General features: G+C 25.9%; 1 protein-coding gene across 3 annotated transcripts in view; it reads left to right on the forward strand.

Annotated features, from left to right (window-relative positions):
- Positions 1-1,794: 1,794 nt before the first annotated feature.
- Positions 1,795-16,271, forward strand: part of LOC107165166 (cell adhesion molecule Dscam1-like) — a 70,420-nt gene continuing 55,943 nt past the window's right edge. The window contains exons 1-2 of one of the 3 annotated variants that reach the window (XM_089221121.1): positions 1,818-1,919; positions 14,175-14,250. The gene's annotated coding sequence lies outside the window, so the exon portion shown is untranslated. Of the gene's footprint in view, positions 1,920-14,174; positions 14,251-16,271 lie in introns of all 3 variants that reach the window. The other 2 variants (XM_089221120.1, XM_089221119.1) reach the window with 2 other exon arrangements.

Here is a 16,271-nt window from a genome sequence, read left to right on the forward strand (position 1 = left end):
TATATGTACTGATCATTTTATATACTATTAGAGAACGCATCGTAATATTTCTAGATTTATTTTATAGTTACCGAATAAGTACAAAATTTCAACATTACAATAATGGATATTAATACTAAATACACTTCAAAACGAATATCTATGTATTAAAATTTAGCGAATATAAAATGAGCACTTAATCATGCATTGTTATAATGTTTAACGATTTCCACGTCATTTAAAATATAACAATATGACATGTGATTATATTTTGTAATCTGCAGTTAATCCATTTCATACCGTCACTGTAAACAAGGAACCTTATTTTGAATATATTTTCATAAATAGGAATATTATTTTCCTGTTAACAACGAAATATAATTATATGAAAAAATAATTACATGCATATTATATTCTCTAAACATCAATACACTTAAATACTTAAAGAAAACCAAATATTATAAAGACCTACCGTATAATTGTGTATTTGTTTCTAGTTTTTTTTCACTCTATATTCGGGGTGACATAAATATTGTCGCGATATTAAACTTGGAACTTGGAAGTAATGACGGAAACATAAAAATGATTTTGATCGGTACTGACACATTTTCAAGACTATAGTTTTCAGTACCTTATTCGTATGTTTGAAAAACTATTGCTAAAGTTTCAATTTTCGATCTTATTAAAGGTACATACTAACTTTTTGAGTATTTATTTTACCGGAAAAAGTGTTCACAGAAAAAAATAAAAATAAAGAATACGTCATTGTGAGATCAATCAATAAATAAAAGGTTTTATATTTTTTACTTCACTAAAAATCTAATATTTGAACTTTTATTATTAATACATTATTATTTTAAATTTTTTATACCTTTATTATCTTTCTGATAATTTTGTATTACACATTTATTTAAATATCACTTTTCTATAGAACTCTTGTTTAAGGATAATATTATTTTCTAACACAAAAATTACATGTACAAACCTATATGTATACGGTTTAGTACCAAATTAAATGTACCTAACAAATTATATTATAAATACATGATAAAGATATATAAAAATTATGATTTTAATAGTACCCATGCATTGTTATTAATGTCTTTTTTAGGTCCAATTCGAGGAATTAACAGTTATAGGTATATTACATTTCAAACTTGTTACATTATAATATTATAATTTGACAATAATGTTGATTCTAATATCTAAGTAGATAAACGATATTTTAAATATTATTTTCTTTTTAAAATATTTCAAACAGATCATAATTTACTCATAATGCCATACATTTTTAAACTCTGTTAGTTTGATTGTTCCTAGTGTAGATACCTAAACAGAATATTATTATATTATATTATTTGTGTATTTAAAAATGTTTAACTAAAATAATTAATGACCAATTGCATAGTATCATCACACTTTCGTGTACATTCATCAACCTCGATGGTAATTAGTAACAATACTATCACAAATAAAGCAATACTTAATAAATTAATATTGTTCATAGATAGACATAATATATTAAATATTATAATATTTTTCTATTTTAGTTATATAAGCGTTATAACGATTGGTGGTGATTCGAATCTCATTAATAGTAAACCATAAGATAAATAAATAATTGAATTATTTGTGTCGTAATTCATTTTCAGCCGGAGTTTGTAATATACGAACATTTGGCGGCTAAGAGATTACACGCCAACAGACCATTTTGAGGGGGTTGATGGCAAGGGGTGGTTCGTCGGAAAACGGGGCAATTTTACTGCAACGGCGGCGCCGTTGTTGGTGGCGCGTACAGCCGCCGTTGAAAGCACGTTCACCGCCACGGCGGGAAGCAGTCGCGAACCGGCTCCCAAACGTGACAGTACCCCCCCAAACTTCCCGGGGCAGGGTAGTGTGCTGTCGAAAACACGACAGCTACCGAAACCGTCTTTTATCACGTAAGTTCCATATTTATATATTATAATAATATAATATTTCTACTATTTTTCGATTCCACTGTCGAAAATATATTTTTGCATAAAAATCCAAACTCAAATTATTTGAAATACAACACGATAATGCGTATGATAATATAGACTAATATTAGGTAATTTATTGTTTTAAATACGTGTTAGAACATAATAATAAGTTGTAGTGATAGTATTATAATACAACAAGTAGCCAAATTAACTATACCTACTCATTAAATTCATTTCATAAGTAATAATAGTATACCCACACATAGTATTATTATTATTATTATTATAACTTCGAAAAGGTTGTTGCGGTGATAACCATTTTAGTCACCAAACACAGATGATTTATCAACCACACTTACCCTGTTTTCTCCCTTTATCTAATTATCATTTATTCAAATTTCACAGAATTTTAAATATACTTAAAGGTTATTTCTTTAAGTACATATTTAAATTTGTATGTAATTTTTTTCAAATAAAAACCATCTTTTTACTAAAATTTTTTAAAAAGATTATTTTTTGAAAATATTGATTTGTATAAAGTGAAAATCGAAAATTTATTAAACTTCAGGTATAATGATTTGAATATTGTAGTAATTATTTATGCCTTTCAATTTATTAAATTATAATAATTTATAAGCATTTCCAGAGTAGATATAAATATAAATGTAAATAGGAACAAAAATACTAAATTACTACATATATTTTATAATAATATATTTTATGTAAAATCATTATTAAGAACTATTATTCTTAGAATATTAAGTTTAATAACTTATAAACTACTCGTTTGAATTTTAATTTCGATCCTTAAACACATTAAAAAAAACAAGGTTTATGCAATTAACTTTGGTATTTATCATTTGCGAAAATAAGTTCCTATCTCCTATTAGATGCTTATAAATAGTAAAGTAAATCTAAGTATTTTAGTATTTTTATAGAGTTTACTTAAAAATAAGAATTTGAATAAATGTGTATTTAAAAAATTATGATAAAAGGTGAGAGATTCACCCTGTATTATTAAATTTATTGTGTGTGTATTATTTCATTATAATTATAATTATGTGATACATCTTATACATATATAAATAATAATATAATATGTTAATATCAACATAAATATTTAAAATATTTTTCTCATTAACTACGAAGACAATGTATTAATGTAATATTATTATTCTAATAATAAATTACTAATTTAATAAACTTACTTTGAAGTTTGAATCAAATTGTTTATTTATAATTAACTTCCAATTAATATTGTAATAATATTTCCTACCTATGTTATGTCGAATGAAATAGAATCTTAATCAACATAATATTTGATACATATAATCTCAAATTACGAGTTTTATTATAGATAGTAGATACCTAATACTTACGTATTTGATACAATTTGTTCAAAAACAATTTATTATATTTTGTTGCTCAGTAATTTTTTTTATCAATAATAATTGTTTTAATATTTGTATTGTCATTAAAACGTATTTTTCATCGCGGTTTGTGGAATAAAATATGTTGTTTATCATTCAATAGTTTATATCAAAAAGTTCCTTCTACAAGACGATAAAATATGCCATAGTATACATATATAATATGTAGTTTTCGATATATATCATACAAAATAATGGTTTAATGTATAAAACACATAATATATTCCAAATGATAACGTAAGATTTTTCAGTTAAAATAGTTTTTTTTTTCTTTTATTTGTAGGATATTTTCTTTAATCTAGAACTATTATTATTTCATGCACCTACTCATATATAGCTATTCCTTTATAATTTAACTAGGTAATTAATTTATAAATACTATAATATTAATCAAATTATTTTCTGCCCCTAAATGAATTGAACTAAATATGTAGGAATTTACATACCTATCTATTTTGACCACACGTATAAATCATAAAATATGTATTGAAAATATTATTTAGCATTATTTAATGACTAATGCGCTAGAGATCAGTTAGTAACTAAATATTTAAATGTATTTAATTCTGCTTGCATAAATATTTTTTTGAATAAAATAAATCCATAACTTATGTATACTTAATGCGAAATAATAATTATAATAATGCTAATGACCTCAGTTGTCGAAGCCTTAACCCTAATAAAAAAAAATAAAAATAATTATAATAATCTGTTTATTATTATGAGTGTAGGGATTTCCTAGCACGAATGCATGATATTATTTTCGATTTGAAGATATTTTAATATTATTTGAATTAAAACAGTTTTTCAAATTTCAATTACTCACAATAAGTAATATAAGAATATGTTACAATTTTTTTCTTTTACAACAATGGATATTGTTTGTTTGCACAAAATGATATAAATTCTAAACGGACATTGAATCATTGAGGTACTTACTACTTAATGGTTAGGTTAGGTTATAATATCGTGTAAATTCTGAAAGATTTTAATAAAATAATTCCAAACCATCTCTATTGCTGGGTTTGTAATATTAGATTTTAAAACTCAATATTATTGTTTTTCTAAGTAGCATCTATTATATTTCATCTAACTTAGAACTTGGTAACAAGTCTAAGTATACGAAATTACCTATTCAGTGCGTGAGCATTATATAATATTTATTCAAAGGAACATAAAAGTGTATAAATAATAAGTTATTTTATGCTAAGGTGGATGCTTAATACCGATAAATTATACAAGTCTTTTACGAGAAAATGTGATACATATTAATGTTTACCATAGACATATAAAAACTATGTGTATCGGACATATATTATTAAGTTTGTTTGAATGTGTTTTGCTCTGGATCCATTCAATTGGTATAACTACCTGTACAGAGAACATACGCATTTTCAGTGTCCAGAATATGCTTCTTGTACTACAGTGAAACCTCTCTAAAACGGAATCGCATGTGACCAAACATTTTTCCGTTATAAAGAGTTTTCCGTCATAGAGAGATAGAAATTGCATATATTATTTGCACGGGGACTATTGACATTTTCCATTATAAGGAGGATTCCGTTTAATAGAGGGTCCGTTATAGAGAGGTTTTACTGTATTTATATACGATTTAAATTTAAATTTAATATACAATTTTGCGTTTTATTAACTAGCATTATGTAAATTTCTAAGCATTGCGATGCGTTCTACAGAAATTATTTTAATCTATGAAATTATCTATAAGGGTAAATGTTGAAAAAAAAATCAATAACATTGCGTATTGCTAACTTTATGTAAACCTAAATAATAATATTATATGTATTTATCAGTTGCAAATTAAATTGCTAAAATATTTTACAAATATTATATAAAACAGGAATTTATTCTTAAAATTATAGCCGATCAAAGCTTCCCAGCGTTCATGCTTAACGTTGTTTTAAAAACATTTATAATAATAATAATAATAATAATAATAATAAACATGAATCAGTGAACAACAACATACTGCTGAAAATACTTTCGAAGTTTTGTAATGACGGTTATTACTTTTGATGTTGATGGTGTAACATTTCTGGTAAACTTTTTATATTATTATGAGGTTAAACTGCATTTTATGTATTTATATGATTGTGATATATATTTGGTGTAGGTGTATTTACCTATAGTTATTTGAACGATAAATTGTTTATGAATCATTTTTCATTTTACAACGAACATTAATATAAATATATACTAACATACACTATCTACAGATATATTAAAAAAAACAGTTCTATATTATTTATAAATTATTTTTTCAGGAGACAAATAAAGTTAAAAAAAATACATAAGATAATTTACATAAAAAAATAAACCATGATCAAATCATTTAAGTGCATATAAAAAAAAAATGTATAAACAATTTAAATATTATATTATGGCTTAATCACAAATATTTAAAATATCACACAATTTATAGAAATATTATTTAATTGTCCATTTACTCGCACTAGGTATTTAATACCTAAATCCAAATTATAAAATAAGAGGTACATAAAATTTTGTTATTTTAATACCCAGAGAGAAATAGTATTCTGTTCAATGAAATAATAATTTATTTTGTAATTTTATTTACCTAAAGGATAAACAACAAAGCAGTAATTAATAATATTATCAGTTTCTCAATTAGGAAATTAAATGTAACATTATAATTTGTGAAAAATATTGTATTCCACGTAATTTTTTGTAGGAATATGAATAAACACTAATAACATCAACATTCGAGTCGAATTTCCGAGATTTTCTGTCACTGCAGAATATATTAATACTAATCGTAAAAAAAGTTTTTTACAGATAAATGAATTTTAAAAAAGTACAATCAGATTTCATGTAAAATCTAAAATAATCCCCCGAAGCCGCCTGGCTAATGGTGTAATAAAATGTTTCGTATGTCTGCTTGGGTATTTATGTGCACGCGTGTGAGTGTTTCGTTATGTGTGTGCTCGCCAATCGTTTTTCAAACCATTTATTATTATGTGTATGACACGGAAAAGGTCTGAGCCCACCCCGTTCTTCCTCTTTATCGTTCACGCATACACACACACACACACACACACTACTATAACAGCTTTCGGCTGGCTACGATGGCCTTCCGGTGGGGATGAAAACACTATAGCTCTACAAAAGTTTGTACAATACGTACAAATATTAATTTTAAAAATATTTATTCACCTGTAAAAAAGACAAATTTTTTAAACTTATTTTCGTGAGCAGTTTTTTTATTCTATAATTTAAATTTATATCCAATTGAATTTGTTGACTTTAAATATTGTATATCGTTAAATTTTCAAACAAAATAATTTTAAATCATGATTATAATGTATAACAGTATAACCATCGGAATTTCTGTCATAGGTAACCAACATTTTAACAAAATATTATGTTATTATTACTATGAATACATATTTTTTTTAAATCAGCACTTTCATAAATACCTACTGAGTTTAGAAATAAGTTTTATGTTTAAGCGTATATTAAAATAAATTGTAATTGTCAAATAATATTCTTTATTTAATCATTTAAAATTCATTTGGTTTAAAAATAATTACAGAAAATGATTCCTTGAAAATTAGAGTTTACTTAATACTTTTGAAGTTCTTCAACTAATCCCAACCAATTATTTTGCATCAATTAAAGTTTCTATAATTCAAAATATATGTACTATACATTAATATATTTAAAGGTGTGGTGTCTGATATAGATACCTCAATATTGTTTTATTTGAATTATTTATTTAAAACCAAAACTATTTTGCTTGTTATAAATAATTATTAGATATTATAAATCAAGGCGTTATGATACGTTTTTAAATCCTTTTTTTTTTGTTTCGTCTAATTATTTGCATATTACCTACTAAAGTACCTACACAATCTTACTAAAAATCAATGAAATAAAGTCTTTGTTATAGATACTATTAGTTGTATAATTTTATTACTATTATTTAAATTCACATTTATATAGAAATGAAATCTGTAAATTATTTTTGTATCTTAACAGCTAAATTTCTACTGTAGCCAACAACAACAACAGTTATAACAGTCATCAAATGAACGTAATGACTACCATGTAATGTACTTATTCCATATATTATCTGTATAAATTTAAAGCTACTTAACGTCTTAACCTTGTTAACTCAAGGGGGAGAAATATGTAAATTGTTCTCTAGAGACAAATTTCGATGTTTTCATTTTGATGGATGTTAAAAGTAGGTACTTCAGAACAGATCATATTACATGCGTTCTTGTTACATTGAATATTATATACTTCACCCCACGGCCATCGTTTCTCAAACTTACTAAAAAGGAAAATAAATATTACCAGTGCAATACTATACGATTTTACGGTTTGTTGTGTAGGGTAATTGGATTTCATTTTTCCTTAAAGCTTTATTTTTTTTTTATGTATAAAATGTTATACTGCAAGAATTGAAAAAAAAATATATAGCCAATCAGTATTAATCAAATGATAAAATTCGATTTAAATAAGATGTACGTAAGGTATAGGTAGGTGCGTATAATATTAGTATGATTTTAGATTGGAGCGAGGAATGTATTGATTTTACAATGATGTGTGTTTTTTAATTTTTATATTAGATTCTGAGTGGAGCGAGGAATGTATTGATTTTACCATGATATGTGTTTTTTTTATTTGAAAATTACGGCGGCAATTTTCAAATTATCTTAGATAGAAATTCATTAACATTACATTTTTATTTTTAAATCTATGATTTGAAAATTTAATTCAAGATTTCTCATAAGTTTGCATACCATTATCAAAAAAAAAAAAAAAAAAATGTTCACCGGAAAGTCATATATTTTAATAAGACAAGTATTAATAATAAGTAATAATAATCTATAATATATCATAGAGAGATAAACCGCCTCCGCTCAGAATTGTTTTTCGTATAACTATATAATGATATAATATGATTTGAATCAAATTTAATTCCATCCATTACAGTAGGTAACCTACTTGTAACCTACTGTACAGCAGATATTCACTTTCCCACTTTTTTTAAAAATAATATTAGGTACCATATAAAAAAAAAATTTAGGAGATTTAAAAATGTCAATATTTTTGTTAGATATAATAAAAATACATTATATTGTATTCATTAATCATGCCCAATGAGGCAATAACCTATTAAATTAATATGCGTTTTATATACATTTTAAACAATTTATTCTAATTGTGATTAATGGCTTTTGCTGCTGATATCAAATATAATCAACATATTAAAAAAAAAAAATAAACAATTTATTTGCAGGAATGTCAGATGTTGGTTCACATATTATAACTATTACAAATATTCAGTATAATTGAGAACAATTTTGAATATTTAAAATTAAATTATAATAAAACATTCAAGTAATTAAAATAAGATTGAGTTTAAATAATCAATAATCACAGGAAAAAATCATATAAATAATAATATGATATATACACGTAAATATATCGATTACGTATAATAAATTTAAACAACGGTGATTTTACCAAAAATAATGTTATATATTATCAAATTTGTAATTCATCACAATATATTTTATCTCCCAAACAAGATCGTCGTGAATATTCTCTCTTCGATTGAGTGTACTTAAGCTGTGTTGGTGTATTTTTTGCAGTGTAAATACTATAGACTTATGATAATCTAAAATATAACAATGTTGATGTATATTAAACATATTAAGCACATAATATTTAGTTTTAATAACAAAGGATTTAATCATAATAATTATCAAGGTTGCAAGTGTTGTTTTTTGTGAAGAGAACTAATGGGTTGGTGAAAATAATCAATAAATTATTATTAAAGTCAATGTCCATTATTTATAACTTTTGTACCTATACAGTTTGTGATTAACATATTGATTAAAGTTTAATTTGTCTGCATATTAATATGATATTTATCTATAATGATATAATATTATGATTGTTAAATTTTTTTTTTTATTTGTTAAGCGTCAACTGCACAGGTTATTAGCTTTTTATAAAAATTTTACATTTTTACAATTTACATTTCATTATACAAATCGATATTTTTTAGATATAAGATTATATTCTGGTAGTTTGAAAATAGACCAGAATGTTAAATTATTTAATATATTAATTGGTTATTTTCATAAATTTACTTACTATACTTATGTAACTATGTAACAATCAATAGTTTTATTAGTTGTTTTATTGCTTGTTACTTTTTAAAATTGCACCGATGTATCGTCGTAAAAAAATAAAACCCAAATAAATTAAGAATTTATGTAATTGATATACCTATGATTAATACTTTCTTTCGAAAATTACAATACTCCAGTATATTCGACTCAGATTTACTAATTAGGCATAGGAATTAAAAACCCAGAACTTGTTAATATTCACAATAAGTCGTTAAAAATATACATGATAGAATTGATAGAAGATAGGTAACAAGAGACAAAAATCATTGTTATATACACTGGAAATGTTTTAAATGAATCGTTGAATAACATTTCACATATTATTATAATATATTAATATAAATTAGCGGGCTGATAATAATAATAATATTTACTAATAATGCTGATAATTTTACTTAAATAATATTCCTTTAATTTAATTCAATATAAAATACATGCTGTAGAATCTAGAGCAAGACAAATTAAAAGTTTATTTTTTTTTAAATTACTATCATTAGTTACCACATTATACATTGTATTTTTAATTACAAAATATTTTGTTCTAATATTCGTTGTATTTATTATGAACGGTTTTATGTAAATCGCTGTAATATTGATAATAGTAATTTAAAAACGATTAAAGGTATAATATAATTTTGTGAACTGCAAATTACTTTCGATCACCGTGAATCTATAAATATTCATGCGTTTAAAATGAGTACTTAATTCGATTTTGCGATATCAAAATATTACAATACAACGACGACGCGTGTGAATGATATTTTATTATATATCAGTGGTGAATCTTTATCCCTTATAGCTTGAAAACGTAAAATCGCTTTTTTTTCGACGAATATCGTGTTACAATTATGTATTATAAACTTTCAATCCTGAAAAAAATGTCTCGATTTTTAGTCCCGCCGCGTGTAAGTGTACTCCGAATTAATTCCCCACTGCAACACTCGAGTTGTGCCGCGCACACGTACGTGCGTGTAAAAAACTAAAAACATAAAACCACAAAAAGGTTTCAATTATAAATAGTTTATCTATAATATCCGATAGGTAGGTATTAAAAACGAAAAAACAACAACGACAACATTGGCGACGCGTATTATAAACGTGCCTACGACCTATCGGCCATATTATAAATACATTATACATTTATTTTATACTTAACAGGCTATGATGGGGGGGCTAGTGTAAGGTTTGAAATGTATATCAAGTACTGTAATATAATGTACATTGATGGGAAGCCATGTGTCCGGCGGCGGGTGAGGTTATCTGATCGCAAAGCTCATTTGGTATGAATGCAAACCAAACATTCCCCCCACCCACCATAATATATGTATATATCCACAGGCTTTTGTGGTGGTGGTCCTCTACTACGTCACAAGTCGTCTGTCGCGGGCTCTTCACCCATCAGCCACCATCGAGGCGTATTTTTCAACATCCAAAAGAGGCTACTCTACACCCACGCACACACAGGAGACTAATCGTACCGGCTATCTCTCCTGCACGCGGCGTATAGAGTGTATCTTATCGGCTTGCGACAATCACCACCGTGTAGCTACACATACACATACGTAATATTATAGTGTGTATACTGTACATGACGTTAATTATCGAACCCGTTAATCTATTCCCCGGTCGGCGATGGACAAAGAAAAAGCACTATATTATACCGACAAACGCGCGAGGTTCAGTAGGTAGGCAGGATAGTGATAGGAAGAGACAAGGAGGGAGAAGAAGTAGAAGAAGAAGGAGAAAAAAAACATTACAATAATGGTTCTCTCGTCCGCGGGGGGAACTTTGTAATGATTAAAAACTACTCTAGGTCGTTGTGCGCACATTACACACCCCTCTTTCGGTCACATAGATAACCCCCTCACCCGCTGGTTGGGAGTTTGGTTTTCGAGTCGTATTCGTTGCGTGCGTGTGCAAGTGTTGCACGTGCGTATACGTGATGTGCCCGGGTGGGTAAGGTGTGTATGAGCTGCGGTAGGTACGCCGCAGGCCCGACCGAGTTTTAGTTTTCCCAGTCTGCCGAGCTGGTGCACGATGAGGTAATGGACTGTAAAGTAAACAGGGCATTAAAAGCCTGAACTCTAAATTCCGACGGTCCATTTGGCAGAATCTATAGTAAATGGGTCCGGTGGCGTACCTATATAATAATGACGACGATATAACGGCGGCGATGGTTTCGCGTAGATAAGTGGCCGCCGCCGCGAGTGATAGATTCGCTAGGATTTCCGGCGATATAATAATATACAGCGGATCGCCACCCGATAGTTACTTCCGGAAATAATGTTATTATACAATATCATATTTGTGTCACCAATATAATACTGTTTAGGTATTTTTTTGTTTTTTTTTAAGGTTACAGCATCAACATCAAAGTTATCAGCTTTAAGTATTTATATTATATAAATGAAAAAATAACATAAAAAACATTTAAAACATTCATCTAAAATTCCCGTGCAATAAATTTTCAAGCAACACAAATCTAACGATGTCATATTATAATTATTATTAAATATTAAACTAGATCTACGCACACCAAATATAATGTAAATACATAACACTGTATCACTTAATTTGTAATCATGTAACATACAATCATAACTAAAAGTATCCATTAATATTATTGTATCTACAACCGTAGGCTAATGACTGTTTATAGGCTGTTGAAGCATTATTCTCAATCACAAAAAAAAAAATTATTATTAATTGTTCGTATACCTTACGAACACGTCATAGTTATTTTACGCAAATTATTTTTGCACCTTTGATCATATCAGAAAAAAAAACGTAAACACGGTGAATAAAAAAATAGCAATTTATAAAGGGCGCTTTAATCTCCTAAATTGATTGAACAAAAAATCACAGTACAAAATATTATGTACGTCACCTTATTGGAAACGACATTTTTCAGAATATCAATATAGAGCGTTTTATAAGTGCCTATTCTTTAAAATGAAATGCGTTCTAAATTAAAATAATCTTATTGTATGAAATGTATGTACAAATAATATTAATAATGCACAACATGTAACTTTATGAATGAAGTTTAAATATACTATTAACAAACAACTGCAGTACTACCTAACTCCAAATCCAAACAATATGAAATACGATAATAGCGTAGTGGAATAATGTACAACAGCTTTATAAACTATAGTATTATATACCTTTTACGTTTTCGCACTTGATTTGGTTGAATATAATAACCAAAAGACAAAATGATTTTATTTTATTATAGTTGTCTATTATAGCGTAGATAAATCTGCAGAATATTTGAAGAACGTTTTTTGAATTGATGATCTTCTGAAAGGAATACCTTGATAAATACGTTATATTTTTTTTTTTTACGTGTAGTCATGAATGTCATACAAATACTAGTACAGGTAGGTAGATATTGTGTTCAATTATTTTACAATTATAATTAGTTATTTAACTATTGTGTAAAAATTTATTTCTAGTCTTATTTTTCAAAAAGTTTTTTAACATTTTTCACTGACTTTAACACGTATTTTTTTTCAAAAATTAATAGTTGATATTTGGAATCTGAATTTCGCATTATGTTTGAAAATTAAATAAATACAAGTTTTTAAAAATGTTATTCAAGAATTTTGGGTTATTTAATATATTCTAAAAAAATTTTAAAATATGTGTGCCATTTAAGTTGATACAGACTATGTTATAACAATTTTAAAATTTGAATAATATCGTTAGAAGAATTATTTGAAAAATTTCACTCCAAAATTCAGCAAAACAAAATAATTTAACTACTGCTTACTGTATAAAACATTTCATTTAAAAGAAGCTTGTCGATTTCATCCAGCTGCATTATTATTATGTATTATTCTTGATTAGGCACAATAATTAAATACCAAACTAACACTGAATTAATTGGATCGTTATATAATTTTATCTAAATCCTCCAATAATATATGTACATTTTTTACAGTAGAAGGCAATACCATAATTTTAATATTTTTATTCGATGAAATTTTCTAGAACTTCTAAGTATAGAGAATTACTTAGAATTTTATTATATAATGCTTTGATTTATTAATCTTTACCTTATTACAACAAATATTTCTACCCATAATACCAACCATATTAAATAATATAGATCAGTAGGTATGCAGTATGTACGTTATACAATCAACTAGATTTTAAATTTAATTTAATGATGTTTAATGAACAATTCACTGAGTTTATTAGTTGATCCGATAATACCCTCCACAATTGTACGAAAACCTACGCGTAATTATTAATTAAGACGCATTTAGAAAGGGTTGATAATCAGGTGAAGACTTAAGAGTCCTTTTCATTGGTTTTGAATTTATTTTACGTTTTTGAAATATATTCAATATTATAACCCATATGAATACTAACTATACAAAAAATAATAATCTGAGGTACCTATGTGTAGTGTATTTTATAATATAATATCATTATTTATAATGCGTATTTAATAATAATGCGTATACTACGAATAAAATGACCTGGTTACGCAAATATTTGCATAATAACTACCTACGTATTATGAATTTATATAATTATTATGATATTGTTTGTGTAAAGTTATTGATAAAATGGTTCCATAATATAGTTTCTCTTACATTTTACAGGAAAATAGAAATAGTGAAACAAACCCGAATAACTTTATACGCAGTACAAATATATCGCTTTTGCCGCTTTTGGTAGGTACGTTCTGTTATTTGTAAGTAGAAAATGTGAAACTTTGTACCGATAACTCAACATTTGATTTTAAATGTATATGTGCGATTTATAAAATGCAAAATTAAACTAAAAAAGGTGGAAAGTAGGTAACCGCTCTGCTGTTGAATGGGGTCGAGTGTACCTCACCATCGGTCACTGTAATAGATGTATTAAATTTTAATTCAATGATAAATCATTGGGTACAAAAAACGATTCTGAATGGTGACTGTTAGGTTATATCACCAAGCATATTTTATGATAATATATTAATATTGTTACTATAGTAATTTATTTTACAATTAGTAACATAGGGATATGATAAGTTGAATTCATTTTTGACGACATCATTGCTTTTGAAAATATCATTTTCTGTAAAAAATATAATTATAGGTGCACGTTAAAATTACTGGTAGGGGTAATGTTATAAAAAAAATTTTTTTCGCTGAATTAAGCTTATTTTTTCACAACAGCAAGTTATAAAAAATCTCGCATTTAATATTCAAATCTTGATACAGTAGTGAGTATAAATAATATTAAATTTTTATTCATTTTGAGCTAGGTATTTAATAATTAAAATTTTTCAGCGATTTCGACGATTTCGTTAAAAGTCTAACTTTAAACTCTTATAAAAATATTTTTACTTTTTAAGAATTAATGTTTTAATTGTATCTAAGTATATGAACGCTTTGAAAGACCTTGTAATAAATTTTCAGTAATTTTAAACAATTGATTTCTTGTCGATATATTTTACATAAAATAATAAAATAAACATTTTATGAAAATAAGAAATGTTTACAATAGTTTGTTTTAATAAAAAAAATTAATTCGATTTCGATAAAAACTTGTTTTGCTTAAAAATTCCCGTTTTTCTTGTATTTTTTTTTTCATTTTTCGTTTATATAGAAAAATATTTTGACCTTCAAAAAGTTCTAACTAGATCCAATGTTTCCAAAAACCAAAGTAGGAAATTTGAAACATTTTCCAAGTATAAATCGTGTACAACTCACAACATTGTAAAATCAATACATTTATCGTATCGCTCAAAATAAAAATGGAATAAAACATTCGTGCATATTTTTTAAATATTACCAGATAATTGTTACATTGGTCATACATAAGTATCCAATAACTTACTAAGCAACTATTTGCGTACATTCTGTCATTTTTAGGATCAACGACTATAAAGATTGGTACACCAAAATTTATAAAATATTATGTTTAGTTTATCTTATTTGTATAAAAAATATAATATTTTCTCATATTTTTCAAGAATTTAATATTATATACAAATTAGATCCTAATAATATAAGAAAATAAATTATATTAAAATATTGAGACTCAATTTAAAGTTTTAAGTTTGTACCTTTGTTTTATTTTCGTATTAATTTCAATCTTTAAATTAAATTAATCTCTTGCATAATTCAAAAAAGATTAAAAACACTAAATACATATTATGCAACTATAATTACAGTCAGAATTATAAAACAAATTTTTCTTTCATAAATATCAATAAAAAACGTAGGCTTATAAAAATATTATGTTGTTAAAAAATGTTAATTGAACGATAAGGTTATAAGGTATCAAATCATTTTAAAAAAATGTAAATTTCTTTTACCTAAAACTAATATTAGTTTATATCCCTTTGATGCTATCAGCAAATAATATGATTTACTATACTTTTATTATGTACTTTTGATTTTGACTGGTCAAATAAAGGTTTCACATAAGTAATTATAATAATAAAAATAGTAATATTTTTATTACAATATAAAACATTTTCAAGATTTTTTATTATTCGAATAAATAAGTCTCAGCGTCTATGGCCATTGGCATACAAGGAGCTTAAGATTAACAATTTTTAAGAATACTGCAGTATTTACATTTTATAAAAACAAAAACAGATTATAAACTATTTATAAAATTGGTTATAATTAAAAACGTGACTTACGGAATCTGTATGGAGAGCATCCGGCATGATATTTGATCCCCCAGCTTTTTTCAAGATT

Source organism: Diuraphis noxia, unplaced genomic scaffold, assembly GCF_037042655.1.
Source record: "Diuraphis noxia isolate RWA-SAM2 unplaced genomic scaffold, SU_Dnox_SAM2 contig0002, whole genome shotgun sequence".
NCBI classification, from domain to species: domain Eukaryota; kingdom Metazoa; phylum Arthropoda; class Insecta; order Hemiptera; family Aphididae; genus Diuraphis; species Diuraphis noxia.